The following is a 17,812-nucleotide window of genomic DNA, read 5'->3' on the forward strand; positions in this document are numbered from 1 at the left end:
GCTTTTACTATCTTTCATATTCTGGCACAACCAGACATTCTATTTCAAAGCAAAACTACTTTCATTTTAACTCTTAAACAAAAAATGCACAAAACTTACTACCAGTTATTCTGCTTTTCCCCTTGAACTCTATACCATGTTAAAAGTTTCAATTCCATCCTCAAAATGATATACCACCCAAAATACCATAGTTTAATAACTGCAATTTTTAAATATTGCATAATATTAATACTAATAATAATATTAATACTTTTATCAGACCTTTTTTAAAGCTAAAAAATAGCATATAATTCATTTTTTTGTACTGATTTACAAGGAGATCCACACATCTATGTAAGGAACTTGATCCGGGTATACCGGGAGGCCATATGCTATGGCTTGAACTCCAATTGTGGGGCCCATTTCCAGGGTCCTCTCAGACGGCCACTTGACATCAAAAGTGGGTCACTCTAGTTCACAAAACTTCCTTAGAGTGAAAGCATCTACTTGGATGCCATATCCAGCCGCCCTGGAAGAGAAGTCTGAAAAGTTAGTTACCAAACACTCCAAAGGGGACAGTCTTTCCACCCTTGACTCTCCCACTCCCATTTTTTGCTTGCACCTGTTTCGATAGCGCTGTTTGTTCCAGAACTGAGTAGAGAAAGAAAAAAAGCCACATAAATCCACAGAAATAGAAAGACACTGTCAACAGAAAGACAGACCACTGACAAACACAAATTCACAAAAATAGCAAGAGACACTGTTGACAACAAAGACCATGACAAAACCTGAGTCTGAAGAATGGCCTCTCCCATTCAGCAGACAAATGAACACTATTTACGGTCGCTCCCATCCAGCAAACAAACGAACACTGTTGTCAACAAAAACCATGGCAGAACTTGAGTCCGGACTGACAGACCTGGTTCGAGGGGTGGGTTTCTCTCACCTCCCACCCGCCGAACGTCTGAGGCGTGGGCCTCTCTCCCCTGAGATTCCGAACTTGCAGGTCACCAGACCGACACGAGCTAATTCTGAACTTGCAGGACAAACCTGGGCTCTCGCATACCAGTGGCATCCACCCGAGAACCCAGACTTCCACACAAGCTGAATCCAGGTGAGCCCCCACTTCCTCAGACACCTGGACCTTGGCGGTTGTCACTGCCGCGGTCTTGGACTGGAAGTTATGCAGCGTCCTGCCTTCCAACTGTCCAATTTCAAAAACTGGGGTGCAGCAAACAGAATACAGATTAACCAGTTATCAGGCCTGACTTACCAGGTAGGAAGAATCCTACAGTGACGTCACAGTTACTCCGTTGGCCGGCGATCAGGGTTTGGATGAATTTAGGGAGATCTTGCTGGGTCCTCCAAATGTAATGGAGCGAGTCCCCAAAAAAGATCACCGAGCCAATTAGCCGAATTAACAATATTTATTTCGAGTTTGAACCCGGGCTCCCGCGTGCTGACACAGCAGCATCCAGCCGAGAGCCCCGAATTGATGTCTGCCCCTCCTTTTATACCTCTGCTACTCCCCTGCCCAACCATACACGCCATGGTTGGCCATCCACAGTAGTTTGGGTATTTGTCCACCTTCAATTGGCTAGCCATAGCTCAGGGTAACAGTTTGGAAGCCTATTTGGATCTTATAGGTTACTTCAGATACAGGAATGTGGAAAATCCCTTGTGCCCTTAAAAAGAAGAAGAATTCCACTTTATGGCAGTTGATCAATCAGGGTGGGATTTACCACAGGTGGGGGTTGTTTGTTTGTTAAAAAACCACTCAAGCGGGTGGGGTGGGGTTCAACTGTACTTTACCAGAAACTGAGTTTCTGATAACTGCTCCTTTCACCACATTTCACTCCATACACAAAAACCAACTCTAGGTGGATCATAGACCTATGACTAAAGCCAAACTATAACCTTCATTAAAGAAAATCTTGGAAGAAATCTAGAAGTCCTAATCCACAACATAAACAGTCTTCCAAGTATTGAGAAAAATCTACAACCAGGAGAGGATAAAATAGATGAATGGGACCGTCTAAGAATCAAATCTCTATGCACATCCAAAAACTTCTCTAACAGGGTAAAAAGGAAGCCACAGAGTGGGAAAAAATATTTGATAATGACATGTCAGATAACTGACTTATATCTAAAATTTTTTTTTTTAGTATATGTGCTGCCGAAGCGAGCACATTATATCTAGAATTTATAAAATACTTGAGCACCACCACAAAATAAAAGTAAACAATCCAATTGAAAAATGGGAACAGGATATGAACAGACACATCACTGCAGAAGACTTTCAGATGGCCAACAAGCACATGAAGAAATGTTCAAAATCCCTAGCTCTAAGAGAGATGCAAATCAAAACAACTATGAGATACCATCTCACCCCAGTCAGAATAGTAACATTTAACAGAACAGCAAACAACAAATGCTGGCGAGGTTGTAGAGAAACTGGAACCCTTATTCACTCTTGGTGGAAGTGTAAAATGGTGCCACCACTGTGGAAGGTGGTGTGGCACTTTCCAACAAGTTGCAAATAGAAATACCATTGACCCAGTAATTCCACTACTGGGAATACACCCCGAAGAGATTATAACTGCCACTCAAGCAGATATATGCACACCCATGTTTATTGCGGCTTTGTACACAATAGCAAGGAGTTGGAAACAACCTAAGTGCCCATCAACAAATGAATGGAGAGAGAATCTGTGGTATATTCACACAATGGGATACTTTGCTGCATTGAAAAACAAGGAACTCATACAATATTATTCAAAATGGGTGACCGTGGAGTACATTATGCTGAGTGAAATATCTCAATCACAATGGGACAAATACTGCATAGTGCTACTCTTGTAAAACAGGACTGATATGGGGTTGGGGGAGGGAGACTGAGAAAGATGAGATAAATAATGTATACTGCCTTGAAACGGATGAGGGAGAAAACTGTTTAAAAGAGATATGTGATTAGATATTATTGTCATGATAGGAGTCCAGAGTGAAGGCTGCATAGTGGAGTGGACCTGGAGGGAGGGATTGTAAAACAATGGGGGAACTTTTCTTTTACTTTTCAAAGAATAGTGTACTAGGTGTGGGAAGGGTGGGCAGAAAGAAAAGTGCAACAATGAATGAATGGAAATCCAAAGTCTCTAAATTTTCATTAAAATTAATAATAAAAATAAAGTGACTGGATGAAACAGCTTTGTGCCTTTCTATACTGCATAGATGTTCTTCTTACTGTTTTCTTGTTATGGAGTAGAGAAGTGGTTGTGGAAGAGGATCATAAAAATCTTGCCTGGTGCTATATGGAGTCCTGTAATAAAATGTTGCTTTTCAGGGAACTGTCATCAGCAGCAAGATGCTGTGTTTCTAAAGAAGAGATACCATATGCAGTATGAAGACTTTAAAAAGCAAGTGTTGGTCAAGAATCAATATGATATTTTAGGAGACAGAAACTGGTCAGAGCAGGGGCTGAATTGAGGCACAATGCTCAGGGAATGTGGTGGAGCTGCTACCTCAAAGTTCAGGGCACACAGCTTCCTTCTAATGTTCTTTTATTAAGTCAGTTCTAGCTTGCTCCTCTGCCTTTCTTACAAGCTATTTGAAGAAAGAAAATTCTCCAAATCAGTTCAGCAAAAGGAGTATTAAGTGTAAGGCAACTGGGGACTCCAAGAAATCCATCCACTGGAAGTACAAGAAGTCTCTGTCTAGGGTCACATGGGCTCATCCTGTTTATGGTCAGGTTTGCCAGCCCTGCCTCAACAACATTAAAAGATGATGCTGTTCCCCCGCTGTCCACCTACAGTTCTTGTGTCCTTTTTTAGGGCCTGAGAAAGGGAAGGAATTTGATTGGCTCTAAAAAGGTAAATTTTAAAGCTCACTAAGTCTCCTTTTCTACCAAGGAAAAGGCTGTGCAAATTATCAACAATGGACCTATTTTCCGCCTGCCTTCTTAACCCTTCATAAATGAGTCTACCTCATCCTTTCCTCTTACTTGTTAAATCACTTCCTTCCAACCACTCCAGGATACATTTCTCTGTCATTCTTCTTTAGAAGGCTGTGCTTGTCTCATAGCCCAAATAGCCTCAAGAGCTTTCTCTGAACATGTCCCAGCCCTGACCTACGCAACTTTCTGCTCTCAGGTGCCCCACTGAGAACCTAGTTGCCTGATGTCCATTTATGCTCTGTTATGCAATTCTCTGAACTGCCCCAGGCTTTTGCTGTGTTTATGTCCCCAAATAAGGAATGGAGTGCTCCAGAGCAAGCCTCCTTCTGTGAGCCCCCATGGCAGCTGGGAAGATACCATGGGATCTGGTGAGTGTAACCCAGATGGCATTCAGCAACAAGAACCCTTACTTCCTGCTTAAAAGACGGGGTTAAAGATCAGACTTGCCATGGAGCTCTGTGTTAATGCAGCAGAGGCAGGTAGGAGTGGTTGCACTGGTAGCTTGTGGGCAAAGTCCTGCAATAAATTACATGGGCTGGGTGCTTAGCCATTTCCTCTTGTGGTCCTTCCTGTTCTTACTCCCGACACTGCCTGCTTTCTCTTCTCCTTCAGGTGCCTGGGGAAGAGACGTAAGTCATTGGAAAGGGAGCCCACTGCAGACTGCACACTGCCTGCCGAGAAACTGTAAGTAGATGACCCTGTTCAGGAGGAGGGGAAGTGGCTAGAAGTCATATTGGGAGCTAAAGACCTGGAAAGGACTGCAGGGCTTCTCTGGAAATAGGATGGTAAAGGCCTGGAGTTGTAGAGAGCTGGAGATTCCTTTCAGGAGCCTGAAAACAAGGAACACTTAGTGCCTGGGATTCAGCCATCAGGCCCATGTCTGGAAACTGAAGGGAAAGGAAAAGCTGTTAACAATCTACTACAGGCTACTACTGCTCTCTTGGCAGAGGGAAAGGTGGGTATCTCAGATGCACTGAGCCTGAGAGCCTTTCTATAGTTGGAGGAATTATCAGAGACTATAGAACATACAGGGTACGTAGATGGGTACAGTGATAGGGCACTGGCCAGATGTTACCTGTGCTGGGCACCACAAATACAATGGAAGTCATTACCTCCATTTTATGGACAAGGAAATGGAGGGCCATGAAAGATGATACTCTTGTGAGAACAAAGACTGACTTCAAAACTCATACTCTGACTTGCACATACTAATAATTGTTTATGTTAACCTTTGAAAAGGTTAGACCCCGGGAGCAGGCAGCAATCGCTGTGAGTGCTTGTGCTAGGTTATTGGATAAAGGTAATGATTGAGGACAGGTCCATCTACACCTTTGTTATGCCCGTTTGGGTTTATCCTCAAATGAACATCTCTGAAGACTAACGCAGGTGTGTATGTGACATCTTACTTCTAGCACAGGGCTGTTCATTTGGTGACACAGAAGGAACAGAAAGCTTTCCAGCTACATATATGTTTCATATGACTTTTTGTTTTACCTTCTCATTACCTGTTCTCATTCAATCAAGATAACTAGCCATTTAGGAAGAAGATCAGGAACTGGAGCTTTTCACAAAAGAAGACATTGAGATTAAGGAACATAAAATGACTTGCCTAACTTCACACAATCACTAGACTCCAACCTGCTCGAAGGTAGCTAAGGTTCCACAGGGGTTCTTCTGTCTCCTGTGCCCCTCCAGAGTGTAATAGAGCATAGGTATGTTGTGTGGACAAATTGGATAGCTAGTGGCAGAAATAAAGCTGGAATCAAAGAAAGCTTTCTAATAAGTGGACTGTGAAGGAAAAGCTGGATAATAGCATAGAGTATTCCTAGGGTATCATAACAGAATCCACAAGTATTTAGAGGAAATATAGTACAAATCTAGCTTGAGCAAAATTGGTATCAGGTAGGAACTGAGGATAGGTGTAGAGAATGGGCCAGAGATGCTTTAGAACTTTCTGTGATGTTAGAAATGGATCATGGTGCAAGCACTGTGGAAGGTGGTGTGGTGCTTTCTCAAAAAGTTGCAAATACAGATACCATGTGACCCAGCAATTCCACTACTGGGAATATACCCCAAAGAGACCATAACTACCACCCAAGCAGATATAAGCACACTCATGTTTATTGCGGCTTTGTTCACAATAGCAAGGAGTTGGAAACAACCTAAGTGCTCATGAACAAACAAATGGATAGAGAAGCCGTGGTATATTCACGCAATGGAAAACAATGCTGCATTGAAAAACAAGGAACTCATGCAATATTATTCAAAATGGGTGACCCCGGAGAACATTATGCTGAGTGAAATATCTCAGTCACAAAAGGACAAAGACTGCATAGTGCCACTGTTGTAAAGCAGGACTGATATGGAGTTAGGGAGGGAGACTGAGAAAGATGGGTTAAATAATGTATACTGCATTAAAACAGATGAGGGAGAAAACTGTTTAAAAGGGATATGTGATTAGTTATTATTGTCATGACAGGAGTCCAGAGTGAAGGCTGCATAGTGGAGTGGACCTGGGGGGAGGGATTGTAAAACAATGGGGAAACTTTTCTTTTACTTTTCAAAGAGAAGAGTGTTCTGGGGAGGCAGAGGAAGGGTGGGCAGAGAGAAAAGTGCAACAATGAATGAATGGAAACCCAAAGTCTCTGTAAATTTTCATTAAAATCAATAATAATTTTTATAAAAACAACAAGAAAAGAAATGTATCATGCAATACAATAGTCACTAGTCATGTGTGGTTACTGCATATTTGAAATACTGTTTTGTTGCTAGGTGCCTTCAAGTCAACTATGATTCATTGTGACTTTGAACAACAGATTTGAATTTTGCCCTATCTTGCACCATCTCACAAAACCTGATATGCTCCAGCCCATTTTTATAGTCACTGTGTCAATTAATCTTTTTGGAATCTTCCTCTCTTCCTCTGACTTTTCCAAGCATGGTATCTTTTTTTCAAGGACACCCTCCTATTCTGTTCTAAAGATCATTCCAGTACTAAGAATATGAAAAGGAGTTCTAGAGTAGAATGATGCTCCATTAGATCTTCAGGGGTTGCTTTCTCAATAGGGCTTGCTTCTCAGTAGCATCAAGATGAACTCAAACTTCTCACAATCCAGTGACTCCTCATCTATTTCAATGCTGTATTCATTATTTATCCCCTCTTTTCTTAGTCCCCCCCCCACCTCCATTTCAGTCCTGTTTTAGAAGAGTGGCATTATGCAGTCTATCCTTTTGTGACAAATATTTCATTCAGTATAATGTCCTCCACCATTACCCATTTCGGATAGTATTTTATGAGTTCCTTGCTTTTCAGTGCTGCATGGGTTCTTGACCACCACGGAGTATAGAAGGATTTTGGATCAGGAAGGGAGATGCCTCCTACCTTGTTTCTCTTTTTTAAGGAGTGCTTTGCTTATTTAGGGCTTCTTTCCATTCCAAATGAAATTGGAGATTGGTTTATACACCTCGTTGAAGAATGATATTGTTATTTGTATTGGCATTGCACTGAACATGTACATTGCCCTTAGTAGTATTGCCATTTTCATAATATTGAGTCTTCCTGTCCATGAGCAAGGAATATCCTTCCATTTCTCCAGGTCTCTTTTTGTTTCTTGTAATAATGTATTGTAATTTTCTTTGAATAGATCCTTTGTGTTTCTGGTTAGGTTTATTCCTAAATATTTAATCTCATGATTAACTATTGTGAAGGGTTTTGTTTTTCTCAGCTCCAATTCTGTGTTCTTTTTGTCACAGTAGAGAAATCCAATTGATTTTTGTATGTTTATCTTGTATCCTGCCACTTTTGCTGAATTTGTCAATTATGTCCAGTAATTTTCTTGCTGAAACTTTAGGGTTTTCTGAGTATACTATCATATCATCTGCATAGAGAGATAATTTTACCTCCTCTTTGCCAATTTGAATACCTCTTATTTCCTTCTCTTGTGTTCTTGCTATCTGCAAGTTCAAGATGAAGTTGAGGAAAATTAAATCAAGTTCACGGGATCCAAAATTTGACTTCAAAACCATCTCAGGAATAGATTTGAGGCCTTGAGCACCAATGAGCGCAGACCAAATGAGCTCTGGGAAGATATAAAAAAAATCGTCCATGAAGAATGCAAAAGATTATTACAAAGGCTGAAGCAGAAGAAAAGACCAAGATGGATATCATGAGACCCCGAGTATTGCATTAGAATGCCGAGAAGCCAAAGCTAAAGGAAGAAATAAAGAAATCAAAGAGCTGAACAGAAAATTTCAAAAGGCAGCTCGGGATGACAAAGCAAGATACTATAATGAAATGTGCAGAGAGCTAGAGTCAGAAAATCAAAAAGGCTGGACTTGCTCAGCCATTCTTAAGCTGAAGGAGCTGAAAAACAAATTCAAGCTACGGGTGGCGATACTTAAGGATAGTTTGGGTAGAATGTTGAATGATCCAGGAAGTATCAAAAAAAGATGGAAGGAGTACACAGAGTTACTGTATCAGAAGGAATTGGCTGACACAGAGGAATTTCATGAAATAACATATGAGCAAGAGCCTATGGCGATGAAGGAGGAAGTTCAATCAAATTGCTCTGAAGGAATTGGCAAAAAACAAACAAACAAACAAACAAAAAAACAAAAACAAAACAAAAAAAACCCAACAAGGCTCCAGGAGTTGACAGCATACCAATCAATTTATTTCAACAAACAGATGCTGCCCTGGATGTGCTCACTAAGTTGTGCCAGGAAATCTGGAGAACAGCCAGCTGGCCAACTGACTGGAAGAGATCAGTATTTGTTCCCATTCCAAAGAAAGGTGACCCAACGGAGTGTGGAAATTATCGAACAGTATTATTGATATCACATACAAGCAAGATTCTCCTGAAAATTATCCAAAAACATTTGGAACAATATGTAAACAGAGAACTGCCAGATGTGCACCCTGGATTTAGAAGAGGCTGTGGTACTAAGGATATTATAGCTAATATTAGGTGGATCTTGACAGAAAGCAGAGAACACCAGAGGAATGTCTGTCTGTGCTTCATTGACTATCCAAAGGCTTTTGACTGTGTGGATCACAAGAAGCTATGGCTAACTCTAAGAAGAATGGGAATCCCAGAACATTTGATTGTGCTAATGCTAAACCTATACTTGGACCAAGAGGCAGTCGTCAGAACAGAGCAGGGAGACTCTGGATGGTTCAAAATCAAGAAAGGGCTCCATCAGGGATGTATTTTGTCTCCATACCTTTCAATCTGTATGCAGAACAGATCATCTGAGACTCTGGGCTTTACGAGGAGGAATGTGGCATCAAGATTGGTGGAAGAATCATCAACAACCTGCGTTTTGCAGATGACACAACCCTGCTTGCTGAAACTGAGGAGGACCTGAAGCGCTTGCTGCAGAAAGTCAAGGACTGCAGTCTTCAATATGTATTGAAGCTCAACATCAAGAAAACAATGATTCTCACCACTGGACCAATTGGCAGCATCAGTATGGATGGTGAAGAGATTGAGATAGTCAACAGTTTTAGTTTCCTTGGTCCCACAGTCAACACTCTTGGTAACAACAGCCAGGAAATCAGGAGATGAATTGCACTGGGAAAGTCAGCTGTGAGGGACCTCTCAAGAGTACTGAAGAGCAACGACGTCAGGCTGGAGACTAGGGTGTGCCTGGTCCAGCTATATAGTCTTTGCAATTACGTGCTATGCATCAGAGAGTTGGACAGTGATTAGGATGATAGAAAGAGAATTGATGCCTTTGAGCTGTGGTGCTGGAGAAGAGTGTTGAATATACCATGGACTGCTAGGAGAACAAACAGGTTTGTGCTGGAGAGGGTGAAGCCAGAATTCTCCTTGGAGGCAAAGATTCTGAAGCTTCATCTGACATACTTTCGGCATGTTGCAAGGAGGGACTGGTCCTTGGAGAGGGACATCATGTTTGGGAGAGTTGAGGGACGGCGCAGGAGAGAAAGATCCTCGAGGAGATGGATCGATTCTGAGTGGAGTGGTGGAAATGAGTGTATTTGAGACGGCGAGGTTGGCACAGGATAGAATGACATTTAGGGCTCTTGTACATAGGGTCACTATGAGTCGCAAGCAACTCGATGGCACATAACAACAACAACAACAACAAGACTTCCAATACAATCTTGAATAGGAGTGGGCATCCTTGCCTAGTTCCTATTCTCAAGGGGAATGCCTTTAATCTCTCTCCACTGAGAACAATGTTGGCTCTTGGGTTTGTGTGTATACTTTTTACTATGTTGAAGAAATTCCCCTTTAATCCTATTTTGTTGACTGTTTAATCAGGAAAGGATTTTGGATTTCATCAAAGGCCTTTTCTGCGCCAATTTATAGGATCATATGGTCTTTTTCTTTGCTTTGTTAATGTGATAAATGTCATTGACTATTTTTCTTCTCTTGAATCATCCTTGCATACCTGTTATGAATCCCAGCTGGTCATAGTAAACAATTTTTTTGATGTATCATTGAACATCATGCTTGGGAGGGTCGAGGGACGGCGCAGGAGGGGAAGGCCCTCTATGAGGTGGATTGATTCAGTGACTGGGATAATCCGGATGGGAGTGTCGGAGACAGTGCGATAGGCACAGGACAGAGCAGAGTTTAGGGCTGTTGTACATAGGGTCGCTATGAGTCGCAAGCGACTCGATGGCACATAACAGCAACAATAACAACAACATTGAATTCTACTTCCCAGTATTTTATTCAGGATTCTTTCATCTATGTTCATGAGAGATATTGGCCTGTTGTTTTCTATTTTGGTAGTGTCTTTACCTGGCTTTGGTATTAAGGATATGTTTGCTTCATGATGAGTCTGGGAGAATTCCATCTTTTTCTATGTTCTGAAACAGTTTATGTAGGCTTGGTGACAGTTCTCTGAATGTTTGATAAAATTCCCTTGTAAAGTCATCTAGTCCAGGATGGGTTTTGGCTGGAAATTGTTTTATTACCTTTTCAATTTCTTCTTTTGTAATGGGTCTGTTCAGGTGTTCAGTTTTGGTTGGTGTCAGTTTAGGTAGCTTGTGCATTTCTAAGTATTTTCCCATTTCCTCTAGGTTTTCATATTTATCTGAGTATAATTTTTTGTAATATTTCAATGTTACCCTTTTTATTTTAGTTGGTTCAGTTGTGACATTGCCCATTTCATTTATTTGTATTATTTGTGGTTTTTACTTTCTTTCCTTTGTTAGTTTTGCTACTGGTTTGTCAATTTTATTGACCTTTTCAAAGAACCAACTCCTTGTTTTGTTGATGGTTTCAATTGTTTTTCTGTTTTCTATTTCGTTATTTCTACTCTAATTTTTATAATTTCTGTTTTTTAAAGGATGTTGAGTTTTCTTGCTGTTCTTTTTTAATTTATTGGAGATGTTGGGTTAGAGAGTCAATAGTCATTTTATCCTGCAGTTATATATGTTTGCTTATTGTTGTAAGTTGACCTCTTATTACTTCTTTGGCTGTTTCCCAGAGGTTTTGGTAAGTTGTGTTTGCATTGTCTTTTGTTTCAAGAAATGTTTTCTTTTCATTTTTTATTTCTTCTAGTACCCAGTCATGTTCAAGTAAGGTGTTGTTCAGCTTCCAAATGTATGGTTTTTTTTCTACTTTATCCTCTTGTTATTAATTTCTAATTTTGTAGCATTGTTGTATGAGAAAATGATTTGTATTATTTCTATTTTTTAAATTTATTCATGCTTGCTTTGTGACCTAAAATGTGATCTATTCTGGAGACTGTTCCAATCACATTGAAGAAGAAGGTATACTGTGTTTGGGGTGGGGGGTGTGCATTAGCCTATAAATATCTATGAGGTCGAGTTGGTTTATTGTGTGGTTTAATTCTTCAGTGTCTGTTGAGTTTCTTTCTGATAGTTCTATCTTTTCTTGAGAGTGGTGTATTGAAGTTTCCAACTACTATAGTTGTATTGTCTATTCAGTTTTGTTAATGTTTATTTTGTATATTTTGCAGGTCTTTCATTTGGTGCATAGATATTTATTATTGTTATGTCCTCTTGTTCTATTGACCCTTTCAACATTATGTAGTGACCTTCCTTTTCTGTTGTGATGGGGTTTGCATTGAAATTTATTTTATTAGAGAGGGCTTTTTTTCTGGTTGCCATTTGCTTGGTATATTTTTTCCCCTATCCTTTTATTTTTAGTCTTCCTTTATCTTCATTTTTCAGGTGTGTCTCTTCTAGACAGTATATTGATGGATTTGGGTTTGTTTGTTTTTTATCCAATCTGCTACTCTTCTTCTCTTCAGTGGTGCATTCAAACCATTCACATTCAGTATGATTAATGAAAGGCAGGGCTTTATTGCTATCATTTTGTTGAGTTCTTTTTGGTGTTGTTGCTAGTTACTTTGGTCCATGCTGCTTTCTGCGGTACCTCTGTAAGAAGGACATCTCTCAGTGTTTCTTGCAGTGCTGGTCTTGTTTTTATAAACTCCCTTAGGTTCTGTTTTTCTGGTAATATCTTGATCTCACCTTCATATATTCTTGGTTGACAGTTGTTTTTTTTGAGTGTTTGATATATGTCATTCCACTGTCTTCTTGCTCACATGGTTTCAGCTGAGAAATTGACACTTAATCTTATCTGCTCTCCCTTATAATTTACTCTTTGTTTTTCCCTTGGTGCTCTCAGAATTCTCTCCTTATCTTTATTTCTGGGAAATTTGACTATGATATGCCATGGTGCTTTTATTTTGGGGTCTATGCTATAGAGTGTTCCCTCAGCTTCTTGAATATATATTCTCTCATTCTTTATTATGCCTGGGAACTTTTCCTCTAGTAATTCTTCCACAACTTTTTCAGTGCCTTTACTTGCTTCTTCCAGTTTTGGGATTCCGATGGTGCATATGTTATTTCTCTTGATGGTGTCTCACATTATTCTTAGATTTTCTTCTTTTTGATTCCTTTTTTATTCTGCTTTTTGCTCTAGCAGATCAGTGGTGACAATTCTATCCTCTATTACACTGAGTCTGTGTTCCATCTCTTCAACTCCTCTCATGTGTCCCTCCATCATGTTGACAGCATCTCAAACATTGGACCTCATATTTTGGATCATAGTTTCTTATTTTTCCAGTGCCACTAATGCCTCGTTTGTTTTATCTGCAATGTTCTGGATTTTTTATTTTTTAGCTCCTCCTAGTTTTTGCTTGCAGTATCCTGTAATTCTTCAAGTTTGTCTTTCATCCATGAAAATAATCATTGTTATTTTAAATTCTGTTTCAGAAAGTTCCATCAGACTTTCTGCCTTCAGGAAGTCCATTGATACTGTGTCACCTTTTGGGGGTGGCATCTTGTGCTTGTGTAGTGTGTGGGTTAGCTTGCTTTTTTTCCAAGACATTGATATGTTCTTCATCTGAAGACAATGTTCTAGAAATGAGTTGGGCAGTTACTCGTGTTTTTCTCTGAACTTCTGACTCAAGGGAAAGTTCAGTTCAGGGCCTGTGAGAATAGCCTCTTGTAGGTAAGTCACATCAAGGTGCTTCGGGTTAAAAGCAAGTTGACTGACTGGATGTGTAGGCACAGGTGTGGAACCAAATGGAACAGGCATGGGGAGCCGGACGACCACAGGAGGGGGTCAACCACTTGAGGGACCTCACTCAGACCTCAGCTGTCTGGGTATGCTCACGAGTGGGTCCCTATTCAAATTCCAGCTCTCCATCTCTTACCCAGCTGCTCTTAGTCAACAGTCCCTGCCTCGTGGCCCTAACCCATGTGCTCTTGTGCAGCAGCCCCTTCCCCAGCATGGCCCTGGGTCCAGCAGGACCTGAGAAAACTAAGTCAAATTCCCACTGATCCCCTCGCCTCTGGCTGGTCTGCAGTGTCCATGAAAGTTCAGTCAAATTCGCACCGGCCTGCTTGCTCTTGGGTGGTCTCCCAGGCAGTCAATGGTGTCCAAGAAAACTCAGATAAATTCCTACCAGCCTACCCAATCATGGGCAGTCTACAAGGACACAAGAAAACTCAGTGAAATTCCAACCGATCCATTCATTCTTAGGGGGGCTTAAGAAAACTCAGTCATCTCCCGATAAACTTTCCCCTGGCTGATGGGTCCCACGGCGCCTCTACTGGTGGCTTCCAGCTTTGGCAGGGCCCACAATGTGGCCTGTAGAGCGGCTCTGTTTTCCTGTAGCTCTGAAACTAATTGTTCTAACAAAAGTTCTGATTCAAATTCCTACTGTCCATGTTGCACCGGATCTGTGGGTCTCTGTGTGGCATAAATGTCTCTCTAGCAGCCCATCTCTATGCAGCTTGGTGCTCCTCTGGCTCTTCACACTGCTGTCTCCACTGCTGCCATCTTGGATCTAAAACCTCTGTGGGCTATTTTTTTAATATACTGTTGGATTCTATTGGCCAGGATTTTATTCAGAATTTTTGCATATGTGTTCATGAGTGATACTGGCCTATAGTTTTCTATCTTGGTGGTGTTTTTACCTGACTTTGATTATCAAGGATATGTTTGCTTCATAGAATGAATCTGGGAGAATTTCCATCTTTTCTATTTTCTGAAATACTTTATGTAGAATTGGTGACAGTTCTTCTCTGAATGTTTCATAAAATTCACTTGTAAAGCCATTTAATTCAGGGGTTTAGTTTTTTTTTTTGTTGGAAGTTGTTTTATTATCTTTTCAATTTCTTCTGTAGTGGGTTTGTTCAGGTGTTTAATTTCAGTCTGTGTCTGTTTAGGTAGGTTGAGAGTTTTAAGGTATATGTCCATTTATTCTAGATTTTAGTATTTTTCCTAATATTCCATTGTTAACCTTTTTCTTTTGGTTGGTTCTGTTTTGACATTGTTCCTTTCATCTCTTACTCAGATTATCTGCATCTTTTCTTTCTTTTCCTTTGTTAGTTTTGCAAGTGGTTTGTCAATTTTATTGACCTTTTCAAAAAACCAACTCCTGCTTTTGTTCATGATTTCAATTGGTTTTGTGCTTTCATTTTCATTTATTTCTGTCCTAATTTTTATAATTTCAGGTTTTTTAGAGGGATTCAGATTTTTTTGCTGTTCTTTTTAAATTTGTTGGAATTGTTGGGTTAGAGCGTCAACTATCATTTTTTCTTGCCTTTCATGTGTTTGTTTATTGCTATAAATTTGCCTTTGATTACTGCTTTGCTGTTTCCTAGAGGTTTTGGTAAATTGTGTTTTCATTGTCATTTGTTTCAAGAAACTTTTTAAAATCTTTTTAAATTAATTTTAATGAAAATTTACAGAGACTTTGGATTTCCATTCATTTATTGTTGCACTTTTCTACCTGCCCACCCCTCCCCCCAGGACACTCCTCTCATTGAAAAGTAAAAGAAAAATTCTTTCACTGTTTTACAATCCTTCCCCCAGGTTCACTCCACTGTACAGCCTTAACTCTGGACTCCTGTCATGACAGTAATATCTAATTACATATCCCTTTTGAACAATTTTCTCCCTCATCTGTTTCAATGCAGTATACGTTATTTATGCCATCTTTCTCAGTCTCCCTCCCTAACCTCAATATCAGTCCCAGTATTTGTAGTATTTGTCCCTGTGTGACTGAGATATTTCACTCAGCATAATGTCCTCCAGGGTCACCCATTTTGAATAATATTGTATGAGTTCCTTGTTTTTCAATGCAGCGTAGTTTTCCATTGTGTGAATATACAACAATTCTCTTCATTTGTTTGTTGATGGGCACTCAGGTTGTTTCTAACTCCTTGCTATCATGAACAAGGCCGCAATAAACATGGGTGTGCATATATCTGCTTGGGTGGCAGTTATGGTCTCCTTGGTGTATTTTCCCAGTAGTGGAATTGCTGGGTCGAAAGGTATTTCTATTTGCAACTTTTGGGAAAGCACCACACCACCTTCCACAGCGGTTGCACCATTTTGCACTTCCACCAAGAGTGAATAAGGGTTCCAGTTTCTCCACAACCTCGCCAGCATTTGTTGTTTGCTGTTCTGTTAAATGTTGCTATTCTTACTGGCGTGAGATGCTATCTCATAGTTGTTTTGATTTGTATCTCTCTTAGAGCTAGGGATTTTGAACATTTCTTCCTGTGCTTTTTGGCCATCTGAAAGTCTTCTACAGTGATGTGTCTGTTCATATCCTGTTCCCATTTTTCAATTGGATTGTTTGCCTTCATTTTATTGTGGTGCTCAAGTATTTTATAAATTCTAGATATAAGTCAGTTGTCTGACATGTCATTTGCTCAGGATGGGAAATCTCCTCTCGTGTGATTAACTGCCTTTGAAAACCACCGGAGGGTCAGCTATGAGTCTGTTCCAACTCAATGGTACACAACAACAACAACAATTGAATAGATATGGATAAAGCATATGTATCTGATTCCCACAACCTCTTATTATGGGACATGGTGTCATGGCATAGCCAAGTACCCATGGACCTTGTTGCTACTGGAAAACTGCTCTGGTAAATTGTTAGTTATGAATGCAATCTTCCCCCAAATTTCTGCTTCCTAATGTCCAGCAGTCTCAAGTCAGTAAACTCCAGTGCCAATGATACGTGGTGAAAAATTGGTCTTAGCTGACCCTCAGGGAGGTTTGTACTGTTAGTTTCATACTAGACTTGAAACTGTGGGGGTGTGAAGGGAAGCAAAGTGCTGACCTATGTGAGCACACTCCCTTTTGGAGTAGTTTACAGCAGTCTTACATTCAACAGTGTCCAGGTGGGGTAGCCCACCAACTAGAACCTTAGTGAGAGAGATCTGCTCTGTATCTATGATAGTCTCCTTGGGTTGCAGTGTATATTCTGCTAAATATGTCTACTTCTTGATATACAAGAGCCTCTGTAGAAGTCACTGGAACTAATTAAGCAAACAGACCAGACTTGTCTCACTAGGAAGATTGTGGGTTTCATAGGCCTGAGCTGTGAAGTGTGCAGAGATGCAGGTAGAATGTTGACTATATGAGAACATATACCACTGCATGAGTCTTCTGAAGCAATTTGAAGTAGGCTTGCAACTTAATAGGGTCTGAGTAGGGCAGGAGATTGCACCTTCAAATAAGCCCATGTGGACACCTACTGTCTTGATTTTAGGACAGAAGTTTGTGTATAGGAAGGGCCTATGGTGGTTAAAGAAAAAGTTTCATTTTTTTTTCATCTTTAAAAATTGTGATATGCCTGGTTCGTTCCCAGGTTTCGGCACCAAAAAAATTGTGATATGAGTGAAAGTTTACAAGGCATATTGGCTTTTCAATAATTTATGCACATTTTGTTCCATAATATTAATTATAATACCCACAAAGTCTGATTGTCCATTCAATACATATTGTCTTTCCCTTCATCCATGATAATAAGTGTTTAATATTTTCTTATGGATTTCTACTTGATTCCCTCTCAATTTTCCTTCCTGGTAACCATACTAGAATGATTCTGTGTGTAAGTCTTGTTGATTCTTTAAAATAGTGGTCTGTCTTATACAATCTTAGTCTTTTTGTGACAAACTTAATTAACTCAGTATAATGTCTTCTAAATTCATCCAGTCTTTACACAGTCTTTTAAAAACTCTTCACTATTTTTCAATGTTGCATAGTTCTCAATTGTGTATCATCGTTTCTTTAGCCATTCATTTATTGAAGAGTACTTGGGATGTTTCAGTCTCTTTGCTATTTTAATGTTGCAGTAAACACGAATGAGCATGTATCTGTTCATGATGCAGCTATAGTTCTTTAGGTTATATACCTACTAGTGGAATCCCTTATATTCTCCAGTATTTGTTGTTTGCTGTCTTATGGAATTTTGCTATTGTTACCAGAGTCATTACAAAGACAGAAGAGGAAGAAAAGACCAAAATGGATGTCAGAAGAAATTCTGAAGATTGTACTGGAGCGTAGAGAAGCCAAAGCACAAGGAAGAATTCAAGATACTAAAGAGCTGAACAGAAGATTCCAAAAG

At 40.0% G+C, this 17,812-nt stretch overlaps 1 pseudogene; it reads right to left on the reverse strand.

Annotated features, from left to right (window-relative positions):
• Positions 1-444: 444 nt before the first annotated feature.
• The window catches only part of LOC102877259, a 27,037-nt pseudogene continuing 9,669 nt past the window's right edge, over positions 445-17,812 (reverse strand).

Source organism: Elephantulus edwardii, unplaced genomic scaffold (genome assembly GCF_000299155.1).
Source record: "Elephantulus edwardii isolate Elephantulus edwardi_28Jun2011 unplaced genomic scaffold, EleEdw1.0 scaffold00453, whole genome shotgun sequence".
Classification (NCBI taxonomy): Eukaryota; Metazoa; Chordata; class Mammalia; order Macroscelidea; family Macroscelididae; genus Elephantulus; species Elephantulus edwardii.